We start from the raw sequence: 27,774 nt of genomic DNA, 5'->3' as shown, positions 1-27,774 counted from the left end.
ATTAAAGGAGAAAAGTCACAGAATAGTTTACTCAATAAATGTCAACTATCATTATGTAACTAAATACTAATATGATCTATTTTATAACTTTTCAAGACCTTGATTAAAAATAAATTCACAGGGAAGCAGCTGTGGCTCAGTCAGTTGGGCTCCCAACTGATAAACTCCGCCAAGCATGCTGCTCCATCACCAGAATGGCAGGGTCCTGGGCTGGAAGGCTGCAGCCACCCCTGCAGTCAGGCCTTCTGTCCCCAGGGAAAGGGATTCCACGGTTCTATCAAGGAAGACCCCTAATCCCTCTGGCAAGTGGAATCTTGGCATCAAGGGTATCTCAGCTCTAAGCCAGGCCACCAGGCAAACGCTCTCAACATATGAGAGTAAGTCCTCTGCTTGTCCCGGGAATCATTCTTCCTGGAAATAAAACTGGTATCTCAATGTCTTCAAATGGAGCACAGCCATGATGCAATCCTTGAATATAAGCCAAATAAATGCCTCTCCTGATTCAGTCCTCAACCATGAACCAAAAGCAATCATCATAAGCTAATCACAGGAAGCGGACTTGGCCCAGCGGTTAGGGCGTCTGTCTACCACATGGGAGGTCCGCAGTTCAAATCCCAGGCCTCCTTGACCCGTGTGGAGCTGGCCCACGCACAGTGCTGATGAGCGCAAGGAGTGCCGTGCCACACAGGGTTGTCCCCCAGCGTAGCGGAGCCCCACACGCAAGGAGTGCGCCCCGTAAGGAGAGCCGCCCAGCACGAAAGGAAGTGCAGCTTGCCCAGGAATGGGGCCGCACACACGGAGAGCTGACACAACAAGATGACGCAACAAAAAGAAACACAGATTCCCGTGCCGCTGACAACAGAAGCGGACAAAGAAGATGACACAGCAAACAGACACAGAGAAGAGACAACTGGGGTGAGGGGGGGAGAGAAAGAGAGAGAGAAAGAAATAAAAATAAGCTAATCACAACACCAAGAACCCATAAGAGGCTCCAGACCCTTCTAAATAATAACCAATCAGGCAGGTGTTAAAATTAAAACCCATTTGTCATCACTAATACAATTCTAAGTTGGATACAAAATTATATATGTATATGGATCATGATAGTACCTATGTTTTTTAAAGCATTCTAATATGCTAAGGTTATCTTTGGGTGGTAGATGATGGGTCATTGTTATTATTTTCATTTTGCTTTATTATTTTTCAAAATGTTCTGCCATGGACCTTTTATACTCAGAAAAAGAAAAAAAACTCCTAAGAGAATTTTATTAACAAAATATTATCCAACTGCTCTTTGACACAATGGCCAAACTCATTCACTCATTCGGGAGATCATTTGACAGTTCTTGAATTTCTGCTTTGCTCCTTTGAAATATCATTCCTCTAACAGCTTAAATCAAAAGGCAGAGTTATTGGGTCAGAAAAACTGAAAGTCAGGAGGCTGAAATTCTACTCCTAATTCTGCTCTTTAACTAGCTTTGAAATCGTGACAAGTCACAACTTCTCTGGGTTTTCTAGTTGTGTGACCTCAGGCCAGAGACTTATCCTCTCTGAGCCTCAGTGGCCAATTCGGAAATCAAGGCTAAAAATTGCCCCTGTTTCCCAGGATACTCTGCATAGGTCTTTAGCCTCATGCCTGGAAGTCTGCAAGTGCTCAGGGAACTTTCACTGGCATCACTGTTATTACCCTTCTTCCCAAAAGAGAGGGACAGCCAACATGCCCTTAAAGAGGACATTCCACAAGAAGAACTATGACTCTGCACTTCAGAGCTTTCCCAGAGGCCGAGTCAGTCCTTCCCACATGGAGACACAAATTCTCTACAATTACCAGGTGCTGGCTTCCCTGGACATTCATTTAGCTCCCACTGTCCACTCAAATAGCCACTAAGGCCTCCAGGTCACCCTGGGGCCAGGAAGGGGTGAAGGAACACAGGCTCATGGTGCCTGCTGATATCCACAGAAGATCAAGATGATCTCTCCTACCTTTAAAAGAAATAGTTTGCATGTGTGGCCTAAGACAAAGGGAGTGCTGTTGACTTTTATTTGTTAGAGACTATCTCAGACCCCCTGAGCTCACTTGATGAATTGTTTTTGGTAGATAAAATAGCCCTGTTCCCACTCTCCCCAATGCTGCCATCGAGGGCAGATTAACAAAAAATGTGCTCTACACATTGGAAAATGCAGCCTTAGGAAAACAGTTCTTGAGGGAGGAAAAAAGTTTCTGTCTCTTGCTGATAATTTTCCCACGCCTTCTGGACAACCCATGCCGGCCTGAACTCGAGGTCACCTTCTCTCATTTGGAAGCCTCAGGAGATCTCAGGAGCCTGTGCACAGTTCGCAGCTAAAGCTGGAACAGATGGAAACCAGGCCCAAGAAGCCTGTGGGGAATGCAGAGGACTGACTCCCACCTTCTGGGACCCTTGAGTCTGCAGCAGAAGTGGAGGGACAAGAGCGATATTTGGTTGTAGGAATTAACCACCACAAAAGGCTGTTTAGCCTAGTAGTTAAATGCATGGCCTTTGGAGTCAGCCAGACCTCAGTTCCCATCCTGACACTCCCACTCACTCAGGCAGGTCACCTTACTTAACCCCAGTCACTCAAGGGGTAAAGCAGGTGGTGGGTGAAAATGGTGGTTTTATTAACAATGTGTGATCCTTGAACTCTAGTCCTTTCATTTAGTCCCAGGTTCTAAAGGACACTGAGAGACAAGGGGCCCTTCTCTAAAGTAGAGAGCACTTTAGCGTGATAACAGTCCCTTAAAGAACTCTCAGTGACTTCTAGAGAAAACCCTGTTCGAAGGAGCCAGTGCAGTCCTTGCACACTAGCAGCACTCTGTAATTGAAGCTGATGCTGCATTAAACTATACAGGCTGACCACTACTGAGCTCTTTTACACACCAGGCACCAGCTTAGGTATCTTTCATGCATCCTCTTATTTGGTATTTAAAGAACCTCTTAAGTATTATTATTATCATCATTTGTTTCAAAATAAAAACAAAACCGAAACTTAGAAACCTGCCCAAGATCACCTAGAGCCAGAATGTACCTGTCACATACTTTGCCCATTTCATGCATCTCATTGGCTCAGATGACTGAAGGATTTGACTTTTCTCTACAGAGAGTTGTTGGGATTACCTTTTGGCACAATACTTTTGCCCTTCATCCTTGACCAGACACATCCCACATTTGTGCCATGCCTTAAATTGGCACCCTGTTGACAGTGGCTGGAAATCATAGTGCAGGGCGTCTCCAGCCGAGGCCTGCAAACTCGCTCTTTTATACAGTCATTCAATGGTCCACCTCAAGCTCCCTCAAGGGTCATCCACCCAGTGCCTTCCAATTACAAATGGGGAAACACTGACACAGAGAGATAAAGTGACTGTATCAAAGACACAATCAGCTCCTAGCCCAGCCTAGTCTGGAAGAACCCAGCTGTCCAAATTCCTTTCTATCATTTCACGCTTTCTCATCTCTAATGCTACAGTCTTCTTTGCAAAGGAAAAGTGAGCTTTCACCTGGGTTAACAATAACAGTTGGTAGACTGCCTTCTACCCCTGGTTCCCAGGTGAATGCCATGTGACAAGAGAGGAAGCTTCATCATAAGTCTGGCAAGCTGACATCTGCCACCATGCCAATGAGACTGCCCACTTGCCAGCATCAAGAAGGTGAACTAGCTAAAGCCACCCTCTCTTCCTGCCGCTGACTCTGCACAGCCTATCCTTGCCCTCTGGCTACCCTGGCTGCTTGGATGGATCATGCCTAGCCACCATGCTAATGCATAAATCCACTGTGGATGTTCCTTCTCTTACACACACATAAAGACTTTTCTCATTGGGTTCTAGGATGTAAGGGTCATGAAGAGGAAAAACAACCATACATTCATTTATTAATCCAGTGAAAAGTTACTGAACACCTACGATACAGCAGGCCCTGGGCTGAGTGCTGGAGTACTGTGGACAAGTACATTGTAACCTACAGCCCAGAAGGAATGACAAAACCAAATAACCAAGCATACAATAAATAAACCGATTGTGAAAAAGCAATAAAGGAATCCAAACAGAGAGTTGATTGTGAGCTCAGGAAAGGCTTCTCTGAGGAGGCAGCCAGTGAGCAGGTACCCAAGGGATGCTCACATGCTCCATAAAAACAGGACAGAGACTTCACTTATAATTCTGTCCCAGGACCCCCATTCAGTCCAGGTTTTCTGTTCGTTTGTTCTAAATCATATTTAATACTTTTAATTATAAAAATAAGATATACTGGGGAGCAGATGTGGCTCATGAGGTTGAACAGCTGCTTCCTACATGGAAGGTCCCTGATTCCATTCCAAGGGCCTCCTAAAAACAAAACAAAAAAACAAACAACAAGCAAACAAATGAGAAAACCAACTTAGGGGAGCCAATATAGCTCAGAGGTTGAGCTCCAGATTCCCAGATGAGATCCCAGGTTCAATCCCCAGCACTGGTGCCTCAAAAAAAAAAAAAAAAAAAAAAGATATACTCATGCAGAAACTTTAAAAGTAAAAAAAAAAAAAAGAAGAAAAAGTAAATTGCCCACAAAAACTTACCACTCCCATTATTACTAACTGGTATATACATTCATTCTATTCCATTATAAAAAGGAAATTCCATTATTAAAAGAAAATACATGGACATGGTTTTTAAAAATCCAAGGCATAAAAATGTACAATAAAAATTAAGTTTTTCTTCTACCCCAGCCACTACCTCCTCCAGTTTTATTCCCCAGAGTGACAGTTTCTTGTGTGGTCTTTCAGAAATTATGTATATATGTGTGTGTGTGTGTGTGTATATATATATCCCTTTTTACATAAAATGCTATCATTCTATAGAACCTATTCCCCTCCTTGCTTTAGCACATAATAATATTTTCTGGAGAAGAACATACAGATTTTCTCTATTCTCTTTTAATGACTATTAATGCCTATTTTTACATAGCGAGATCACATTGTATAGTAATCTTGCATCTTGCTTTTTCACTTGATAGTATATCATTAAAAAATCTTACTTCATTAAAAAGTATTTATTAAAAACCATTTTAATGATTGCAAAAGATTCCACTATATGTATAAACCCTAATTTATATAAATAGGACCTGATTATGAGTATTTGAGATATTTCCAAAAAATCTTATAAACACAAACATGTCTTCAAGGAGCATTGTGCCTAAAGCCTTTGCTATGTTTGGTAACTGTAGAACTTTGAATTCATGTCTCTAAGAAGTTATGGGCCCAGCATTTTACTTTAGTTTGCTGTAATGCCAAAGACATTTATGATGTAAGACTAAAGAAGAAAAAGAAGGTGCACCGTGCTATATATACAAATGCTCTCTGTCCAATTCCATTTCCATGTGGCCTAAATCAGCTCACCTCTAGGCAGCAAGACAAATGCTTGTTCTTGTTTTTTGGCTAGCTGACTTATTCCTCCCACAACTGACCTTTCCTCACCAATACAGTGATAAGATAGAGAGGGGCAAGGGCTCAGAAAAGGGGGCAAAGAAGGCTACTCAGCCTCCTAAGATTCTAGGTTTGGGTCTCCTGTGTTAGGAAAAAATGCCCTCCATGTACACTAGCTACCAGAGTTCTACATTAAGGTTGGAAGCTAAAGGCCAAGCTGGTGATAAAATACCCTTTTGCCTGGCTTTGTTGTGGGACATGTATTTTTGGGAATTTTGATGAGACTGGGAAGGGGTAGCTGTGAACAGGCAGAATTCGGGTGCCTGCCTAATGGCCCCACTAGACAGCTTCCCAGCCATCTTATACCCTAATTACTGGCTCAGGTATATATGGGTGTAGGTTCTAGAGCCAGAGGGTCACCCTTCCTAGCTGCAGCCTTAGAAAGTTGGTTTTTTTTAAAGATTTATTTATTTATTTATTTCTCTCCCCCCCTCACCCCCCCCCACCCTCCGCCCCGGTTGTGTGTTCTCTATGTCTATTTGCTGCATCTTGTTTTGTTGTCCGCTTCTGTTGTCAGCGGCACGGGAATCTGTGTCTCTTTTTGCTGCGTCATCTTGTTGTGTCAGCTCTCCATGTGGGTGTCTCCATTCCTGGGCAGGCTGCACTTTCTTTCGCGCTGGGCGGCTCTCCTCACGGGGCGCACTCCTTGCGCGTGGGGCTCCCCTACGCGGGGGACACCCCTGCGTGGCAGGGCACTCCTTGTGCGCATCAGCACTGCACATGGGCCAGCTGCACACGGGTCAAGGAGGCCAGGGGTTTGAACCGTGGACCTCCCATGTGGTAGACGGACGCCCTAACCACTGGGCCAAGTCCGTTTCCCTAGAAAGTTATTTAACTTCTCTGTTGCTCCAATTTCCTCATCTTTAAAATGGTGATAATAATAGAGTAAAATGTGACAATTTCATGAGTTAATTTTGTGTGAGAAGTGGAAGCTATACCCGGTCCATCATAAGCACTCAATAAATGTTTATTATTATAATTCATAACAGGTGAAAAATGAAGTCGAGCACTTAATAAGTTTTTTAAAACAAACTCAATTCCAACAGCATAATAGAGTGTAGCTGAAACGACTCATGCACTTTACAAAAGCAACCGTAAACATTCAACATCCCTCTGCATATTATTTAATCATGAGACCAGGGGAGCGTGGTTAGAATAAAGTTGGGAAACAGTGCTTGATATATGGAGTTGCCAAGACCAAGGTCTAGACCATGCCATAGGGAACTGTCCATCACATGGACTCATGATGGATAAGCTACAAATTGCTTCCAAGATTACCTCTAACTTTCTAGGAGGGGATTGGGACAAAACTTGGTCTTAAAGGTATTCCAAGCGGAGAGAATATTAGCGAAGCATGAAGGCATGGAACTCTACTGTGTGCTCGGAAGATGACAGATGACTTGTTAGAGATGAAACTGCAGCCTTTTACATAGTTGAAACCAGAATCTAGGAGAAAGAGATGATTCTAGAAAGATTGCATTCAGGCCAAAATAGGCCTCGAAGGCCACATAGAAGAAATTCCATTTTAGCCACACACACAAAAATGTAAGTAAAGGAATAACTTTTCACATTTCTATTTTAAAAAGTATGAAGCCATGTAGAGAATGCATGAAATGGCAGAAAAAATTTTAGGGACAGAAAGTCTATCTTATGATTGTTGCTAAGAAAGCAGGTGAGAGATGATGAGAAATGGGTGATAGAAAATTCAAGAGGAAGAGAGGAAGCATCTAAAGACATTTCAAAGATAGAAGCAATGATTGTCGGTGAATGTTTTCATGTCATGTGTTGAAAGAAAAAGAGAAGAGTTAAAATTGTTCCAAAGAGGCATCAGAAAGATGACAGATTAGGGGAGGCACAGTTAGTGTCAATGGTTAGGAAAGTTTCATTGTAACTGGGAGTGTTGAGAAAGGCACACACCAGTGGCATTGGGCAGTAGAGGAATACATGGGAATGAAAGTCGCTGGGTTACCTTGGAGTCAGGAGACACCAGAAGTGCTGAAACCAGAGGTGGACATGTCAAAGATAATCTTTACTCACTTGACTGTTCACCAAGTGTCATTCCTGCCAGTAAGAATCTCCCTTCAGGGAAACGGACTTTGGCCCAGTGGTTAGGGCGTCCGTCTACCACATGGGAGGTCCGCGGTTCAAACCCGGGCCTCCTTGACCCATGTGGAGCTGGCCATGCGCAGTGCTGATGCGCGCAAGGAGTGCCGTGCCACGCAAGGGTGTCCCCCGCGTAGGGGAGCCCCGCGCACAAGGAGTGCGCCCGTGAGGAAAAGCCGCCCAGCGTGAAAAGAAAGAGCAGCCTGCCGAGGAATGGCGCCACCCACACTTCCCGTGCCGCTGACGACAACAGAAGCGGACAAAGAAACAAGACGCAGCAAATAGAAACCAAGAACAGACAACCAGGGGAGGGGGGAAATTAAATAAATAAATAAATCTTTAAAGTTAAAAAAAATTTTTTTTAAATTAAAAAAAAAGAATCTCCCTTCATTGCTATCCAAGGTTGGGGCATTCTCCCCATTCCTTCATGTTACCTCCCTCTGCCACCCACCAAGACTGAAGTGTCCTTCCTCTGTACCCCAGCAGATATGATCACATGATGTTATAATTATCTGTTTCTCTTTCTATTTCACTCTAGATCATGAGCTTCTTATTGGCAAGGAATGTGTCTTATTTACCTCCGTAATATCAACACCTAGCACAATGTCCTGCACACAGTCAAGCTGCAATCAGAATCCCATAATGAGGATCCCATGTGTTGGCCAACAGAGAATCACATGCAGTTGCATTAGCTCCTCACCGATAGTTGCAGGATTAATTTTCCTTGACCTGTCGAAATTGATAGAAAGAGAGGTATAGTCTGACAAATTTTAACCAGGACACTCAGATGTTGTCTGCTGCACTCTAAATGCACTATAAACCCATCTGTCTTTTCTCATATTTCTGCCACAACCACTTTATCTCCATTTCCAGATTCCCACAAAAAATTTTTTAAAAATCTCTACCTTACCACTTTCAAGAAAAATAGCAACAAAGAAACTAAAGACCAAACTCAAAATGAAAAGCTGATGACAGGCAATATGTTTTTCTATTTTAATTATTTTATTTATAAACCTGTTAGAGAGCTGCATGAATTGTAAATGGTATGTCAAGATTTCGATATTTAATTTGGGTTTTACAAGAAGTGAAAGCAAATGAGTCATCCATCTAAAAGTAATTTCTCAACTGTTATCATCATCCTCCGTACATTGACAAGGAAACCAAGATACAGAATAGGGAAGTAAATGGTCTGAAGCCACATGCAGAATCTGGGGAGGCTATGAAACGGAATAGTATTCCTGATTCTAAGCATTAGATCAGGGACTCTAAATCTTTAATGGGGAGCAAAGTCACAGGGTACGCTTATTTCAAATGCAGATTCCTGGGCCTCCATCCAGACCCTCTCGGGGTGGTCCCAGGAGGATGTGCCTTTGCAAGCTTCCCCGGTGACTCTTATGTACATCCAAATTTGAGTGCAGCCGCTCCAATGGTCAGAGCTCAGACGCCACACTGGGACAAACACTGCACTAGACTCTTCAAACAGCTCTACTCTATTTGGCTTAATCCCAATGCCACTTTGTGAAGACCCTAAAGGAAGGCAGCAGGCAAGAATTATGGGCGGCTCTTCCCAGTCATCCCTTCGGCCCTCCACCACATTCCATTTACCAAGCCAGGCCTGGCCCACAGTTATCACCCCAACACACACATACCCCTTCCCACTTCCCCAGCACCAGTTCACAGCATGGGAACTTTCCCTTCAGTCCTGGGGCTGAAGGACTGAAAGGGGACAGCGGCTCCAAGCCCAGTCCTTCTTGCAAGTTTTTTTTTTCCTGTTCTCTGCACAATTAATTAGCTAATAATTTTTCCTTCTGATCCATTCCTCATTAAAAAGCTGAATCCCTGAGTTGGAGCTGTCGGAACAAAGGTGGGAGAATTTATGTCTTAATTTTGGTTCATTATGGCAGGAAGCCTCTTGCTCCCATCACTCTCCCGCAGCCCCTCCCCTCCCTGGCTCTGTGACCCTAAATGCCTCTCCCTCGGCAGCCGCTGTGGAGACACCGTCTCTGCCCTTTATCTTCCGCCGCCTCATTAGGAGAAATGAACCTGAGTCTGAGAAAGACGACACAGGGGAAATAAAAATGTAATCCCTTGGTGCCACCTATAATGAATTGTTATGAAAACCATGAAAATATCTGTCTGCGGATATTGTTCTTTGATTTGAAGTCAGTGTTGTAAGCGGTAATTTTTGTCATTAAAGCTGTTAATCTGCTCAGCTCTCCTCATAAGTTTTTATGAAGAAAAACAGCGCTGCTGCCTCCCCACTCATTGCAGGGTACTTTGGAGGCCAACACACAAGCAGAGCCCGTGGAATAATTAGCTTTAATTATGGCTGATACCGCTGTCTGTCGAAAGTGGAGGGACTTCACGCTGCTAGGGCGGGGGACGAGGCCTGCTCCGCCTTCCCTCGGCCAGAGGAGCGGGGCCTGCGGCTCCACGTCTGGGCTCACAACCCACAGCCAACGACCACCACCACCACCCACCCCCAGCCACGGCAGACACACACCCAACTACAACGCCACATCCACACAAGCCACCTATGCACACTCATCCCCCAGTGACCATGCCCACAAACACTTATTTCAGTGACTCACACACACTTAACCACAACACATGCATATCAAGTCATGACATGACACACATCACAAAACTGAGCTTACACAACTACACAACCAGCCATATACTCTCAGCTTCGGCATCCATTAGAACAACAAAAACATTCAACCACATCACGTGCACCTACCCGTTCCCCAGCCACAACTCACACCAACCACAGCATGCAGATCCCAGCCACCATAAATGTGCCTTGATACATGCATGTGCCCCAAAATAGACACATACCCAACTATGATACACACACAAAAACACACCCATACATTAGCAATAAAAGACAGCCAAGTCAACCACCCATATTATGGAAAAAGGCACAGTTATAAGTTCTGGGAGGGCAAATGTTCTCACTCTCAAGGAGCTCACTATAGTCAGAAATAAGCATCTGGACTGAAAACAACGAATATTTAGCATATATGTGTGTGTGCACTGAGCATTGCTCACATGCCCAGCATAGGGCAGGCACTATGGAGCCTTCACAGACAAATAAGACATGGCCTGTGCATCTAGTAGCTGTGGTAGACATGTTGATTTGCTACCCATATTGCCCTTCAAGAAAGAATTTGCACTGCCTGTTGGGAGTACTGTCTGCAGAGCCCCTTCAACCACCACTTTGACCTTTAGCTTTCTGTTGTCATATCATACTAATGTCTATCATTTTACCCTTTAATTTACCCTTTCTAATAATCTTCATGTCTGCACTCTTCTCCAAGTCTATCACCCTTGTTTTTTTCCTTTCAGGTTGCAGTACTCCCTTGAGTATCACTTTTTATTCTGGTCTTTTGGTAACATATTCTATCAGTTTCTGTTTTGTCTGTGAAGACTTTGAACTCCCCTTCATTTCTGAAAGTCAGTTTTGCAGGATACAGAATTCCTGGCTGGCAGTTTTACTTTTTCTGTACCTTAAATACATCATATCACTTTCTTCTCTCCTCCAGGGTTTTGATGAGAGATCAGCATTTAATCTTATTGAGGTTCCCTTGTTACGTGATGCTTTGCTTTTCTCTTGCTACTTTCAGAATCTTCTCTTTATTTCTAATATTTTTCATTCTGAATAGTAGGTGCTTCAGGTTAGGTCTATTCAGATTTATTCTGTTTGTTATTTTTGTCTTTCATAAGGGTTGGGAAATTTTCAGTCATTATTTCCTCAGATGTTCTTTCTGCCCCTTTTCCATTTTCTTCTCCTTCTGGGACACCAATAATGTCAATGTTTTTGCATTTTGCATTGTCATTCAATTCCCTGAGACCCTCTTCTATTTTTTTCCATTCTCTTCTCTTTCTGTTCTACTATCTTTTCCAGTTCAGATGTTCTGTCTTATATCACTAATTCTGTCTTCAAGCAATTCAAATCTGTCATTATGTATTTTTAATCTCATCCATCATGTCTTTCATTCCCGTAAGGTCTATTACTTTTCTTTCTGGCTTTCAAATTGTTCTTTATGTTCACCCAGGTCTTCTTAGTATCCTTCATCTCTTTAATCATATTTTCTTTCACTTCTTTAAATTGATTTAGGAAAGTTGTGTGATTCTTATTGATTAATTGTCTTAAATTCTGTATCTCTTCAGGATATTTGGTTTGTTCCTTTGTCTGGACTGTCTCTTCCTGTTTCCTAGCATGGTTTGTAATTTTTTGCTGATATCTAGGCATCTGAATATGTTGATGAATTTACTCTGATGGCCAATTTTTCTCTCTTGCCAATTGTTATTATTTTTTCACAGCTCTTTCTTGATAATTGGTTTAACTTACCCTAAGTCTTTAAAATTGCCCAGCTGAAGATTTGCAAGGGACAGAAGCCCAGATTTCACACCACGATTTGGAAATTAAACAGCACACTCTTAGAAAAACAGTGGGTCAAAGAGGAAATCTCAAAAGAAATCAATGACTACCTTGAAACAAATGATAATGATAACACAACATACCAAAATTTATGGGATGCAGCAAAAGCAGTACTGAGAGGGAAGTTTATAGCCATAAATTCATATATCAAAAAAGAAGAAAGAGCAAAAATTGAAGAACTAACTGCACATTTGAAGGAATTAGAAAAACAACAACAAAGTAACCCAACAGGAAGAAGAAGGAAGGAAATAACAAAGATAAGAGCAGAACTAAATGAAATAGAAAATAAGAAAGCACTTGAACAGATAAACAAAACCAAGAGCTGGTTTTTTGAGAAGATTAACAAAATTGACAAACCTTTAGCAACACTAACAAAGAAAAAAAGAGAGAAGATGCAAATACACAAAATAAGAAATGAGAAAGGTGATATCACCACTGACCCCACAGAAATAAAGACTATCATAAGAGGATATTTTGAAAAACTATATTCCAACAAAAATGACAATCTAGAGGAAATGGACAAATTCCTAGAAACACATAAGCAGCCCATATTGACAAAAGAAGAAATTGATGATCTTAACAAACCAATCACAAGCAGAGAGATAGAATCAGTTATTAAAAATCTCCCAACTAAGAAGAGCCCAGGGCCAGATGGCTTCACAGGTGAATTCTACAAAACATTCTGGAAAGAACTGACACCAATCCTGCTGAAACTATTCCAAAACATCGAAACAGAAAGAACATTACCCAACTCCTTCTATGATGCCAACATTACCCTAGTACCAAAGCCAAACAAAGACATCACAAGAAAGGAAAATTACAGACCAATTTCTCTAATGAATCTAGACGCAAAAATACTTAACAAAATACTTGCTAATCGTATTCAACAACACATTAAACGTATTATACACCACGACCAAGTGGGATTCATCCCAGGTTTGCAAGGATGGTTCAACATAAGAAAATCAATCAACGTAATACACCATATAAACAGATTGAAGGAAAAAAATCACATGATTATATCTATTGATGCAGAAAAAGCATTTGACAAAATACAGCACCCTTTCTTGATAAAAACACTCCAAAAGATTGGAATACAAGGGAATTTTTTGAACATGATAAAGAGTATATATGAAAAACCTAAAGCCAATATTGTTTACAATGGAGAAATCCTAGACTCCTTCCCTCTAAACTCAGGAACAAGACAAGGATGCCCACTGTCTCCGCTCCTATTTAACATTGTCTTAGAAGTACTTGCTCGAGCACTGAGGCAAGAACCAGAAATAAAAGGCATTCAAATTGGAAAGGAAGAAGTCAAAATTTCATTATTTGCAGATGACATGATCCTATACATAGAAAACCCTGAGAGATCTACAACGAAGATTCTAGAACTCATAAATGAGTTTAGTAAAGTCGCAGGTTATAAGATCAATGCGCAAAAATCAGTAGCATTTCTGTACACCAATAATGAGCAAGATCAGGAGGAAATCAAGAAACAAATACCATTCACAATAGTAAATAAAAAAATCAAATACTTAGGAATAAATTTAACTAAAGAGGTAAAGAACTTATACACCGAGAACTATACAAGATTGTTCAAGGAAATCAAAGAAGACCTAAATAAATGGAAGACTATTCCTTGTTCATGGATAGGAAGACTGAACATTATTAAGATGTCTATCCTACCAAAACTGATATACACATTCAATGCAATCCCAATAAAAATCAACGCAGCCTTCTTTAAGGAACTAGAAAAACTAACTATGAAATTTATTTGGAAAGGAAAGAGACCCCGAATAGCCAAAGACATACTGAAAAAGAAAAACGAAATTGGAGGAATCACACTACCTGACTTCAAAACATACTATAAAGCTACGGTGGTGAAAACAGCATGGTATTGGCATAAGGAGAGACACATAGACCAATGGAATCGAATTGAAAGCTCTGATATAGAACCTCACATATACAACCACATAATATTCGATAAAGCCACGAAACCCTCTCAACTGGGAGAGAGTAGCCTATTCAACAAATGGTGTCTGGAGAACTGGATAGCCATATGTAGAAGAATGAAAGAGGATTACCATCTCACACCTTATACAAAGATCAACTCAAGATGGATCAAAGACCTAAATATAAGAGCCAAGACCATAAAAACCTTAGAAAGCAGTGTAGGGAAACATCTACAGGACCTTGTAATAGGAAATGGATTTATGAATATCTCACCAAAAGCACGAGCAGCAAAAGAATTAATACATAAATGGGACTTCCTCAAAATTAAAGCCTTCTGCACCTCAAAGGAGTTTATCAAGAAAGTAAAAAGGGAGCCCACACAGTGGGAGAAAATATTTGGCAATCATATATCTGATAAGAAACTTATAACTTGCATATATAAAGAACTCCTATATCTTGAAAATAAAAAGATAAACAACCCATTTAAAAAATGGGAAAAAGACTTAAACAGACACTTCTCCGAAGAAGAAATACAAATGGCAAGAAAGCACATGAAAAAATGTTCCAAATCTCTAGCTATCAGGGAAATGCAAATCAAAACTAAAATGAGATACCATCTTACACCCATAAGATTGGCAGCTATGAAAAAAACAGAAGAATACAAGTGCTGGAGAGGATGTGAAGGAAGGGGAACACTCATCCACTGCTGCTGGGAATGCAGAAGGATCCAACCATTCTGGAGGACAGTATGGCGGTTTCTCAAAAAACTAGGCATAGATTTGCCATATGACCCAGCAATACCACTGCTGGGTATATACCAGCAGAACTGAAAACAAGGACACAAACCGATATATGTACACCAATGTTCATAGCAGCATTGTTCACTATTGCCAAAAGTTGGAATCAACCCAAATGCCCATCAACAGATGAGTGGATCAATAAAATGTGGTATATACACACAATGGAATACTACTCGGCTGTAAGAACAAACACACTACAAACACATGTGATAACATGGATGAATCTTGAGAACCTTATGTTGAGTGAAGCAACCCAGACATTGAAGGACAAATACTACATGACCTCAATGATATGAAATAAACAAGCTGCCCTAGATAGCAAGAGACTGAACGATAGGCTTACAGGAAATCGGAGGGTGGAGGAAGGATATGAGCCGATGTCTGCAGGGGTGGAATTTAAGACGATATGGTGGTAAGTATGAACACAAAGAAGAGATAAAATGGGGGCAAGGGGTTGCCTTTGGTTGGGGCTTTGCGGGTTTGAGGGTGGCTGGGGAGGGACGGATGGGTAACGTTGCCCAAAAGTGGGGGGAGGGAGGGATAGCATACGAACACAGGAGAGGGTCAGGTGTTGGTGGAGAGTAAAATGCCAAGAAAATCATATCAAAATATAATAAAGAGGGTTACCTGTTTAGAATGCTCGGAGGGGAGGGTCTGATGCAGGACGGGCTCCTGGGGAATGTCTAAATGCTCATTCTGCCAGAGTGGGTGACACCATGGGGTAGAAACCCAAGTAGTGAGAGTGGGGGTGGACCCACATCCTGGGGAGGACTAATGCCATCAAATAGAGGGAACGGTATTCCTCGAGAGAAAGGGTGGCTCCCAGGGCATTGGGGCAGTTGAGCAAGTTAGGCCCTGAACACTATTCCATCTATCTCTGGAAGTGGCTCCTCAGGAAATGGAGGTTGGCTGTCACTGTGGGCACCAAGGTGGAAGGGAAAATGGACGTTAAATGTGTGGAACCAAAGTAAATAGGGGGTAAGAGAGGAGTTTCTTGAGAGTACACAAGGATGGTTATAAAACATGTAATATTACACCATAACATATAGGAGATGACAGACTGATAATGTAAACCATAATGTAAAACATAGGATAACTAAAAATGTAAAGAACTGTGTATCCTAAAGTATGCACCATAATGTAAGCGCAGATGTCACCTTGTTAGAAAGCTAATGTCTCAGACTCTGTACATCACTTTAAGTAAATATGATATGAATAGGGCGGTAGAGTATCACTGTGGAAAGGAAAAGGTTTTCTGGTGGATGTGTGGGAGTGCTCTATATTATATATATACATTGCTGTGGTCTAGGACTCCTGTGAAGAAAAGCTGAATAATTAGGGGGGGGGGGGGGGAAAGAAAAAGATAGGATGTGGAATTTTTTCAAGTCAACATTCTTTATCTAAGTTCTTTATCTAACTTTATCCAAGTTCTTTATCTATCCTTTAAACCCATCGCTATATACCATTCCCTAGTAAGGGACCATGACATTATATTGGGCTTCAAATTTTGGGGAGTTCTGGATCACAGAGTGTTTCAACAATGGCAATGGAGGGACACTGGTATGGGATACCAATGACAGGTGATATATGACTGACAGGGAGCTGTACAGAACATATGTCCAGGGTGCATGGTAATGTTTGGATATACTCATAGTGGCAACAATTAAAAACCACAGTAGGGGGGGGTACTGGGTTCCTGGCCAGTGGTGCTCTGTCGTGGTCCCTAGGGGAGCAGCGACAGTCTCCCAGGTACAGTGGCGGGGACCGGGAGGGAGTGAGGGTTCAACAGTGAGCCCCTGATGCTAATGACTATGCTTGCGAGCTGATAAACCTAAAATAAGAACAAGGCCTAGAGCAACATTGTGCCTGGGAATTTCCTCCTGTCAGCCTTCATGTTACTCAAATGTGGCCAGTCTCGAAGCCAAACTCAGCATGTAAATGCAATGCCTTCCCCCCAGCGTGGGACATGACACCCGGGGATGAGCCTCCCTGGCACCGAGGGACCACTATCAACTACCAACTGATGATGCAACTGGAAAAGGACCTTATACGGAAGGTTCAATGCGGATCAGCAGAATATCCATGTCTACATAAAATAACATGACTTTAAAATGCTGTTTGACCTAAAGTAAGGGGGAAATGGAAAGGAGAAATGAGTCTATATGGCTACGAGTTTCTAAAAAAGAGTCTGGAGGCTGGCAGAAGGATTGCCCTCATGCACAACTGAGAAGAGTCAGAGAGACAGATAAAGCAGATACAACCCCCAGATATTGGTTCCTTTGAGGGCTAAAGAGACCCATGGGAGTTATGGTCATGGCCGATGGGGTTAACTACCAGGGCAGATGGCCCCTCTTTGGAACTGGTGTTTATGTGTGATGAATCTGGACTCAGATGGGATCTTCCTTCATAAGACTTTCATGCTAATGTGCTGGAGGTGCAGTTAATGTTGGGGTTTAAGATATATTTAGGGGATTTGAATCTCTGGACTGACAATGTGATAGCCAGGTCCTGAGCCTCAACAGACTCCAGCACCTACAATCTGATTTATTGGACTTATCACACTCAGCTAAGATGGAGTTGAAGAAGGACAACCACCACACCATGGAGCCTAGAGTGATTACAACTGAAAATGGGAGGATTGCATCCAGCATCCATGTGGAATCTGAGCCTCCTCTTGACATAGAGGTGCAATGGACACAACCAATCCAATGTCCACATAGAAGAGGTGGCATTGGATTGGGAAAAGTGGACATGGTGGACGATGGGTATGGGGAAAGGCAGGAAGAGATGAGAGGTGGAGGCGTCTTTGGGACATGGAGCTGCCCTGGTTGGTACTTCAGAGGTAATCACCGGACATTGTAAATCCTCACAGGGCCCACTGGATGGAATGGAGGAGAGTATGGGCCATGATGTGAACCATCGTCTATGAGGTGCAGAGGTGCCCAAAGATGTACTTACCAAATCCAATGGATGTGTCATGATGATGGGAACGAGTGTTGTTGGGGGGGGGGAGAGGGGGGGTGGGGGGGTGGGGTTGAATGGGACCTCACATATATATTTTTAATGTAATATTATTACAAAGTCAATAAAAAAATAAATAAATAAATAAAATAAAATTGCCCAGCTGAAGTTACCAAAATTGTGCCAGGGTCTCACTAATGGGGTGGGGATTATCTCCCAGAAGTTAGAGAACGGAGAGACCCAAGTGCAATTTTTGTCCATGCAATTTCCAGATCAGCCAGCAGATGATGCTCATTGGTGCACCTTTCTGTTGAGGTATATCTTTCTCTGTTTTCCTTTGTTTTGGTCAGGCCAGAGCTGAGATCCAAAGTTGACTCCACTGACCAAATTCACTAAAGAAAAGCCCCTGACTCCCCTCCCTTTTCCCTTGTAATAGCTGATGGAGAGGAAGATGTCTGCTCCCCTCTCAGTCAGTTGCAATGAGCCCTGGTTTTACCTCTGCTTACTATCTTGGGGATGGGGGAGGGGAGCCCTTCCCAGAAGCTGGGAGGTTTAGTAACTCTAAGTGTGTTATTTTGGGTTCTTCTTCTCTCTGTCCCTCACCCTCCTGTGAGCTGTGAAGCACTGACCTGGTTTGCTGACCCCAAAAGCAGGTTGTTTCAGCAGTTCTTTGACTCTTTCTCCATTGCTTTTGTGAGAGAGCTGAGTTTTACCTGCCTAATCCAACACCATTTTCTCACAATCCAAAAGCTGACGTTTAATCTATGCAGAATTGGTAGAAAGTTATTTTATATGTTTTGAAATGAATAGAAATGGTGAAAGCACATGATAGGATTTGTAACTAATAGCACTAACATATGGGTATGATAATGGTTTGTGGGGTTTTTGTTGTTTTTTCTTTTTTACTTTCGGAGTCATGAAAATGCTCTAATATTGATTGAAGCGATGAATGCACAACACTTGATTATACCATATGCTACTGATTGCACACTTTAGATAAATTGTATAATTTATTAACCAAAAAAAAAAAAATACAGTTAGTTGGGGGAAAAATACACTAAATGTCCGATATGGACTATAGCTAATAGTAATACTTTGGTGATGCTCTTTCATAATTTGTTACAAATGTTTCACAACAATGCAAGGTGGTGGTGGTGGGGTGAGGTATGGGATCCTGTATGGTGTCATGCATGTTTATTTTCTAAGTTCACAACTTTTACTATATACTTATTGTTTATGCATACTCATGGATGAGTGATATACTTCAATAAATTTTTAAATGAAAAAAAGAAAAATATACAAAAATCAATAGTTTTCTTATATGCTAGCAAAAATTAGTTAGAAATGTCAAGTTGAAGAAAGATTCCACTAATAATAGAAATGAAAAAATGTAAACTACTTGTGAAACCTAGAGAACAAGTTGTCTGCTTCTGATATATAATGGAGGGTCAGGCATAGGATAAACATTTCCATTCCCATAGGGAGAAATTGAAAGGAAAACAGGGGTCATGAGTCCCAAACAATTCTGAAACACCGCAGGACACACTCCATTATATTTCAAAGTTTCAAAGTCATCTACACAGAATGTTTTGTCATCCAGGCTTGATAAAGCATCAGCCCCACCCCTTCCAAGTGCTTGCACAGCAGTCATGCTCTCCCCAAATACTGGGGCATAGGCTTCACCCACTCCGAGCACTTGGATAGCAGCACTCTTCCTGAAGAACACGGCGGAAAGCCTGCCCCCCCAAAGTGCTGGAGCAGACTCACCCTTTCCATATACTTGGATGGGCCTGATCTCTTGGCCTAAGATGATGTCTTCAGTCCACACCTCAGCTTCCCTGGTTCTGCCCATAAAGTGATTTTTCCTTTAATTTGTCCCTTCTCTGTCCCTTTTAGTCCAGGCTGGTAGTGGTTTCATTCATACAGAGTATGCAAAAAAAAAAATTATCAGTTTTGCCTGTAGTTCACAAGGGTCCACGCCATCAGACAAAAGAACTTCCCACAGATCTTTCCTGGATAACTACAATTCCAATCCTGATTTCCACAGAACTTGCTAACTGGTTCCGTGCTCAGTTAAATCCTCACATATTAGCACTATTCTCTAGTGACTCACTTTCCAGAAACTCTGAATTTTTCAAATGATTAATTGATGGTTTCTTTCAACCCAGGAGTTCAGTTCTCAGCTTATCCCTTTCATCTCACATTTGTAAGCTACAAGGAAAAAATCAGGCTGCACTTTCCACATATAGCTTCAAAATATCCTCAGCTTAATATCCAAGTTCATCACTTTCAAGTTCTGCCTTCTATCCAACATTAGAACTCAATTGTGCCAAGTTCTCTGCCACTTTAAAACAAAGGTCACTTTTCCTCCAGTGCCCAATAACACATTCATTATTTCCATCTAAGGTCTAATCAGAAGTACCTTTAGCATCCATATTTCTACCAAAAGTCTCTTAAGCAATCTAGGTCTTTTCTACCAGGCATCTCACAGTTCCTCCAGCTTCCACCCATCATCAAATTCCAAAGCTGTTTCCCCTTTTTTGTATTTGCAATAGCAGTACTCCTTTACTGGTACCAAAATCTGTTTTAGTTTCCTAGGCTGCTTAGACAAATACCATGAAACAGGTCTGGTTAAACAATGGGAATTTATTCACTCATGGTTTTGAGGCCAGGAAAATATTCAAATCAAGGCATCATCATGGCAGGTGTCTTTTCCCAGAAGACTGTGGCATTCTGGGTCTGGCTGCTGATAGTCCTTGGTTCCTCTGTCACATCGTGAGGCAGATGGCAGCATCTCCTGGTCTCTTCCTTCTCTTCTGGGTTCCATTTCAACTTCTTGCTTCCTTTGGCTTTCTCTGTCCTGTCTGGATTTCATTCTGTTTATAAAGGTCTCCAGTAATAGGATTAAAATCCATGCTGATTTAGGTGCTAAACTTTAAGAAGTTGAGGTGGGCCACAACTTCTTAACTGAAGTAACCCAATCAAAAGGTCCTGCTTACAATGGGCTAACATCTACAGGAACGGATTGAGTTTAAGAACATGTTTTTCATAACCACCAGAAGGGGTTATGTATGCTATTCAAGTTAAGTTGGTATCCAAAAAATGAGATTGTTATAGATTTAGGATGTTAGATTTAAGCCCCAAGGTAATCACAAAGAAAATATCAGAGAAAGTAGAGTACAGGTTACCAGACTAAAGGGAAGAGATAATAAGGAGCTAATGCAAAATGAGTATAAGGTTTCCATTTGGTGTGAAGGGAAAGTTCTAGAATTGGATGGTGGGGAAGGTAGTGCAGCACTGTAAAAATGATTCATCCCACTGAATGGTAGGCTTGGGAGGTATTTGGATGGGGAGATTTATGTTATATATACATGTTTCCACATTAAAAAAGAAAGATAAACTGAAGAAATGTCAATTAAACACAATGCTTGATACTGGTTAGGATCTAAGAATGGAAGAGAAAAGGTTCAAAAGGACAATATTAGGACTTAAGAAAAGCTGGAATATAGATTGTAAGCCTTATATCAATGTTAAATTTCTTGAACCTGATAACTGTACTTAAGATGACTACATAAGTGAATATCTGTGTTTATAGGAAATGCATATGAAAATATTATATTTTCAAAGATTAAGATAAGTGAAACATGCTCTCAAATATTCAGAAAATTGATAGATAGTTGATAGATAAGTAAGTAGGTAGAAAGAAAGAGAGAAAGAGAGAGAGAGAGAGATAGAAAGAAGGATATGGCAAAGGGGCAAAATGTTAAAATTGGTGGATCTGGGTATCTGGGTGCAGAAGGGGTGTGTTGAACTTCTCTGTATGGTATTTATATTATTTTTGCAAGTATCCTGTAAATTTGAAATTATTTCAAAATAAAAAGTCATCCTGCATTATTTTCTACTCCAAACCCACATATTCAGGGTCTCAGGAAATGAGACCCAAGAATCTCCATTTTAAACTCCCCAGGTTATTCTTAGGCACACTAAAGTAAAGGGCAAAAAAGCCATTGGTCTAGCTTTGCTTCCTATAGCTGAAGGAACTGACCTGGAAGAACTGATCCTTCTTGAGCCCATACTTTGGCTGAGACTGTGCTCTGTCATTTATATATATTAGCCAATTTAATATTAGAAAAACGTACTGGATTAGGTATTATTATGCCCATTTTATAGCTGAGGAACTAAGTTTTACATTAGGAAATTGCCAAAAGTTACCAAGCTAGTAACCGGAAGAGGCAGTCTAGCTGAGTTCAGGTCTGACTCCTTTATCCTGGACACTAAGTACCATATCATGGTGCATGTTTTAAATATTAGCATGAATAGAGACTAAATATTTATGGGTTCTAAAATGCAAATGGGTTAAAAGTTATGATAACTCTATGGTTTTAGATATACAGTGTATAAAGACATAATTTGTAACAAGTATAACAAAAGGTATGGGGGTGCAAGGGTATAAGGACAGTGTATCTGTATGCTATTAAAGTTAAGTTGGTTTCAAATCAAACAAGATGGTTATAAATTTAATGTGTTAAATGCATGCCCATGATAATAATAAAGAAAATAAATGAAAAATATAATCAGACAGAAATGAGAAGAGTCTCAAAACAATGCACTAAAAAAAAAATCAAATAAATATGAAAGCAGTTATCACTGGAAGAATTAGGGCACAAAAAAACGTACAATACTTACAAAGACCAAATAGCAAAATCACAGAAGGAATTCCTACATTATCAGTAGTTATTTTAAATGTAAGTGGATCAAACTTTCCAGACTAAGGGCAGAGATTGGCAGAATGGATAAAAAAGCATGACCCAACTCTATGCTGCCTGTAAGAGACTCACCTTAAATTCAAAGACACAAGTAAGTTGAAACTAAAAGGATGGGGAAAAAAATGTACCATGCAAACTGTAACCAAAAGAGAGCTAGGGTAGTTATATCAAAAGCAGATAAAAATGAACTTTTAGTCCAAAACTGTTATAAAGGACAAAGGTCAATATATACTGTAAAATAGGTCAATTCAACAAGAAGACTAACAATTATAGATATATATACACTAATAGCAAATACTGACAGATTTGAAGGGAAAGATATACTGTTCTACATCAATAGTAGCAGACTTCATTTCACCACATTCAATAATGGATAGAAATTCTAGACAAAAGGTCATAATGAAACACAATGTATCTTCTCCAACCATAAGAAAGTCAAGCTAGAAATCAATAACAGAGGGAAAACTGGAAAATTAACAAATGTCTGGAATTTAAAAAACACACCCTTAAACAGCAAATGGGTCAAAGAAGAAATCACAAAGGAAGTTAGGAAATATCCTTAAGTGAATGAAGATGAAAACACAACACCCAGACTTACAAGACACAATGAAGTCAGTGCAGAGAGGGAGATTTTAGCTCTAAATGCTTACACTAAAAAAAAGAGTAAAGGTCTCAAATCAGAGACCTAACCTTACAACTGGATAATCTAGAAAAAGAAAACTAAAACCAAAGGAAGAAAATAAGAAATGTAGAATAAAGACAAATGAAATAAGAAAAAATAAAACAGTAGAAAGAATCAATGAAACAAAAATTTGTTTCTTTGAAAAGATTAATAAAATCAGCCAGGTTAGATTAACAAAGAAATAACTAAAACCAGAAAAGAAAGGAGGGACATTATTATCAACCCAACAGAAGTTAATAGGGTTATAAGAGTATGCTATGAATAACTGTATGCCAATAAAGTAGACAGCCTAGCTGAAAGGGACAAATTCCTAGAAACACACAAATTACTTATACTGACCCAAGAAGAAATAGAAGATCTCAACAGACCAAGAACAAGCAAAGAGATTAAATCAGTCACCAAAAACCTTCCAATAAAGAAAAGCCCAGGATCAGATAGATTTTCTGGTGAATTTTAATAACATTCTAAGAAAAAATGACACCAATATTTCTCAAACTCTCCCAAAAAAATTGAGTATATCATAACCCATAATATATCATAACTCATTCTATGAGATCAACATCACCCTAATACCAAAGTCAGATCAAGATACCACAAGAAATGAAGCTCCAGTGAGGGAATCGGTTTGTACATGATATTTATAAGTTACCACAAGAAAAGAAAATTGCAGACCAATATGCCTTATGAATATAGGTGCATAGAATCTCAACAACATAGTAGCAAAATTAATCCAACAGCACATCGAGTGAATTATACAAATTGATTATTCCATGTATAGAAGGGTGGTTCAATGCAAAAAAAATTAATGTATACCACATTAATAGAATAAAGGAAGAAAACCACATGATCATCTCAATTCTTGCAGAAAAGGCATTTGACAAGATCCTACACCCTTTCTTGAATTAAAAAACACTCAGTAAACCAAGAATAAAACCAAACTTCCTCAATATAATAAACAGCATATATGAAAAACCCACAGCAAACATCATTCTAAAGGGTGAATGGTTAAACTTTTCCATATAAGATCCAGAAAAGGACAAGGCTTCCCATTGTCACCACTATTAATTCCATTGTACTGGTAGTTCTAGAAAAAGAAAGGCAAACTAAACCCAAAATTAGCACAGGGAAGGAAATAAAAAATTTAGAGCAGATATAAACTTAGAGCAATTAGACAAAGCAAAGAAAGAAAAACCATAGAAATTAGAAAGGAAAAAGTTAAACTTTCCCTATTTGCAGATGATATGATCTTATATATAGAAAATCCTGAAAAAAAATCACAACAAAGATATTAGAATTAATAATGAATTAAACAAAATGGAAGAGTACAAACTCAACAAGCAAAAATCAGTAGTGTTTCCATACACTATTAATGAATAATCTGAAGAGAAAATCAAGGAAAAAATTCCCTTTACAATAGCAACTAAAAGTATTAAATATCTAGGAATAGATTTAACCAAGGATGTAGAGGACTGGTACATGGAAAACCACAAAATAAATTGCTGAAAGAAATTTAAAAAGATCTATATAAATGGAAAGACATTCTGTGTTCATGCACTGGAAAACTCAATATTGTTAAGATGTCAATGCTGCCCAAAAACAGTTATAGATTCAATGTTATCCCAACCAGAATTCCAAAAGCATTGTTTGCAGTAATGGAAACTCCAATCATCAGTTTTAAATGGACTACTAAAGGCCCCCAAATAGTCAAAAGCATCCTCAAAAAGAATAGCAAATGAGGAGAAGATGTGGCTCAAGCAGTTGGGTGCCTGTTCCCACATGGGAGGTCCCAGGTTCAGTTTCTAGTGCCTTCTAAAAAAACGAACAATAGGCGAACAACAAAAAACTGACTCAGGGGAGTTAATGTGGCTCAGTGGTTGAGCATTGACTTCTGGCTTCCCATATTCACAGTCCCAGATTCAATCACTGGCCCTGGTACCTAAAAAAAAAACATTTTTAAAAAAAGAATAGCAAAGTTGGAGGAGTCACACTTCCCAATTTTAGAACTTATTAGACAGCTACAATAATTGAAGCAGTATGCTACTGGCACAAGGGCAGACATGTAAACTAATGACATTGAATTGAAAGTTCAGAAATAAACACATCTATGGCCAATTGATTTTCGACAAGGGTGCCTAGTTGACTCAATGGAGAAAGAATAGTCTCTTTAACAAATAGTTCTGGGAAAATTATATTCCATAGGCAAAAGACTGAAAGTGGACCCCTATCTCATATCATATACAAAAATTAAATTAAAATGGCTCAAAGACCTAAATAAAAGAACCAAAGCTATAAAACCTCTAGAAGAAAATATAGGGATGCATCTTCCAGATCTTGTGCTAGGCAATGATTTCTTGACTTTATACCAAGCACAAGCAATAAAAGAAAATATACATAAATGGGACTACACCAAAATTTAAAACTTTTGTGCACCAAAAGACTTCATCATCAAAGTAAAAAGACAACCTTCAGAATGGGAGAAAATATTCGAAAACCACATATCCAATAAGGTTTAGTATCCAGAATACATAAAGAAATCTTACACTCAACAATGAAAAGATAAACAACCCAATTTTAAAAATGGGGAAAAGATTTGCATAGACATTTCTCCAAAGAAGATATAACAAATGGCCAAAAAACAATGAAAAGATGCTCCACATCTTTTCACACACATTAGCCATTAACAAAAATGTAAATCAAAACCACAGTAATATCCCATTTCATACCCACTAGAATGGCTACTATTCAAAAAATGGAAAAGAACAATTATTGGAGAGGTGTGGAAAAATAAGAACCCTCAGGCATTATTGATGGGAATGTGAAATGGTGCAGTTACTGTGGAAGACAGTTTGGCAGTTCCTCAGAAATTTAAGTATAGAATTTCCATATGATTTGGCAATCCCACTTCTACATATATAATCAAAAGGACTGAAAGCAGAGTCTCAATCAGATATTTTCACACTGATGTTCCTAGTGGCATTATTCACAATTGCCAAAAGATGGAAGCAAACCAAGCATCTATCAACAGATGACTGGATAATCAAAATGTGTTGTAGATAGGGAAGCAGATTTGGCTCAACTGATAGAGCGTCTGCTTACTATATGGGAGGTCCAGGGTTCAAACCCAGGGCCTCCTGACCCATGTGGCCTATGTACAATGCTGATGCGCGCAAGGAGTGCCGTGCCACGCAGGGTTGTTGCCTGCATAGGGAAGCCCCACACGCAAGGAGTGCACCCCACAAGGAGAGCCGCCCACGCAAAAGAAGTACAGCCTGCCCAGGAGTGGGGCCGCACACAGAGAGCTGACGCAGCAAGATGACACAACAAAAAGAGACAGATTTCCAGTGCCGCTGACAAGAATGCAAGTGGACATAGAAGAACACACAGTGAATGGACACAGAGAGCAGACAAGGGCAGGGGGGAAAGGGGAAAGATATAAATAAAAAATAAATCTTTAAAAAAAATGTGGTGTATATATATATATATATATATATATATATGCAATAGAGTATTATTTAGCTATATAAAGGAATGAAATTTGATACATGCGGCAACATTGATGAAACTTCAAGACATCATGTTGAGTGAAAAAGTCAGACACAAAAAGACAAATGTTGTATGATCTCACTGATATGAAGAAAAATAGAAAAAGCAAATTCATTAGAGTCAGAAATTACAATATAAGTAATTTCTGGGTTAGGAGTAGGGAATAGAGAATTAATAGTTAATTGAAACAGCTTCAATTTGGACTGATGGAAAAGTTTTAGTAATAGATGGTAGTTATTGTGAATGTAATCAACTCCACTGAATTATGTATTAAGAGTATGGGAAAATTTAGGTTGCGTATATGAAACTTTAGGTTTTATATGTTTTTAAAATAAAATTTTAAAAACCCTTAAAATTATGTTTTACAAGTTGGTATTTAGTACATTGTTTACTATTCTTTAAGTAACAGTGAATTTCTATGTAACAGTTTAGCATTTATCATAGATACTAACATTCTGCTTTTAACTGCCCCCAAATATAAAAAAAATTAAGATCCTAAAACAAACCCAAAATCCAATTACAGAACCAATAAATTGCAGAGCTATAATGAACCCAGCTAAGGTTACGCTCAACCTGTACGCTATGCTTCCTCTAATGATAACGGCATTATCACCATTATTACAATTAACACTATCAGCAGCATCATTGTTACCTGTACTTACAAATAAGGAAACTGAACACAGAGAAGTTAATGGACTTGCTTAATGAACACAGTTATAATGTGGAGGAACTTGGGCTCAAACCTAGATTTATCTAAGTCTAAATCCCATGATCTTTCCACTCTTCCACAGTTAATTATTTATACTTTGGAAAAGGTAGTGGTTTGTAAACAATGCAAATGAACAGATAAAACTCATTTTCTTTCTGCTTTGGAAAACAGTATATATTTTAACACCTTCCATTTTATCTTCATGGTTTTTTTTTAAGATTTATTTTTTATTTATTTCTCTTCCCTTCCCTCCCTTTTTCTCCCCTCCCCGCAACTGTCTGCTCTCTGTGTCCATTCGCTATGTGTTCTTCTGTATCTGCTTGTATTCTTGTCAGCAGCAC

Source organism: Dasypus novemcinctus, chromosome 2 (genome assembly GCF_030445035.2).
Source record: "Dasypus novemcinctus isolate mDasNov1 chromosome 2, mDasNov1.1.hap2, whole genome shotgun sequence".
Lineage (NCBI taxonomy): Eukaryota > Metazoa > Chordata > Mammalia > Cingulata > Dasypodidae > Dasypus > Dasypus novemcinctus.
Note: the sequence above shows the minus strand (reverse complement) of the source record.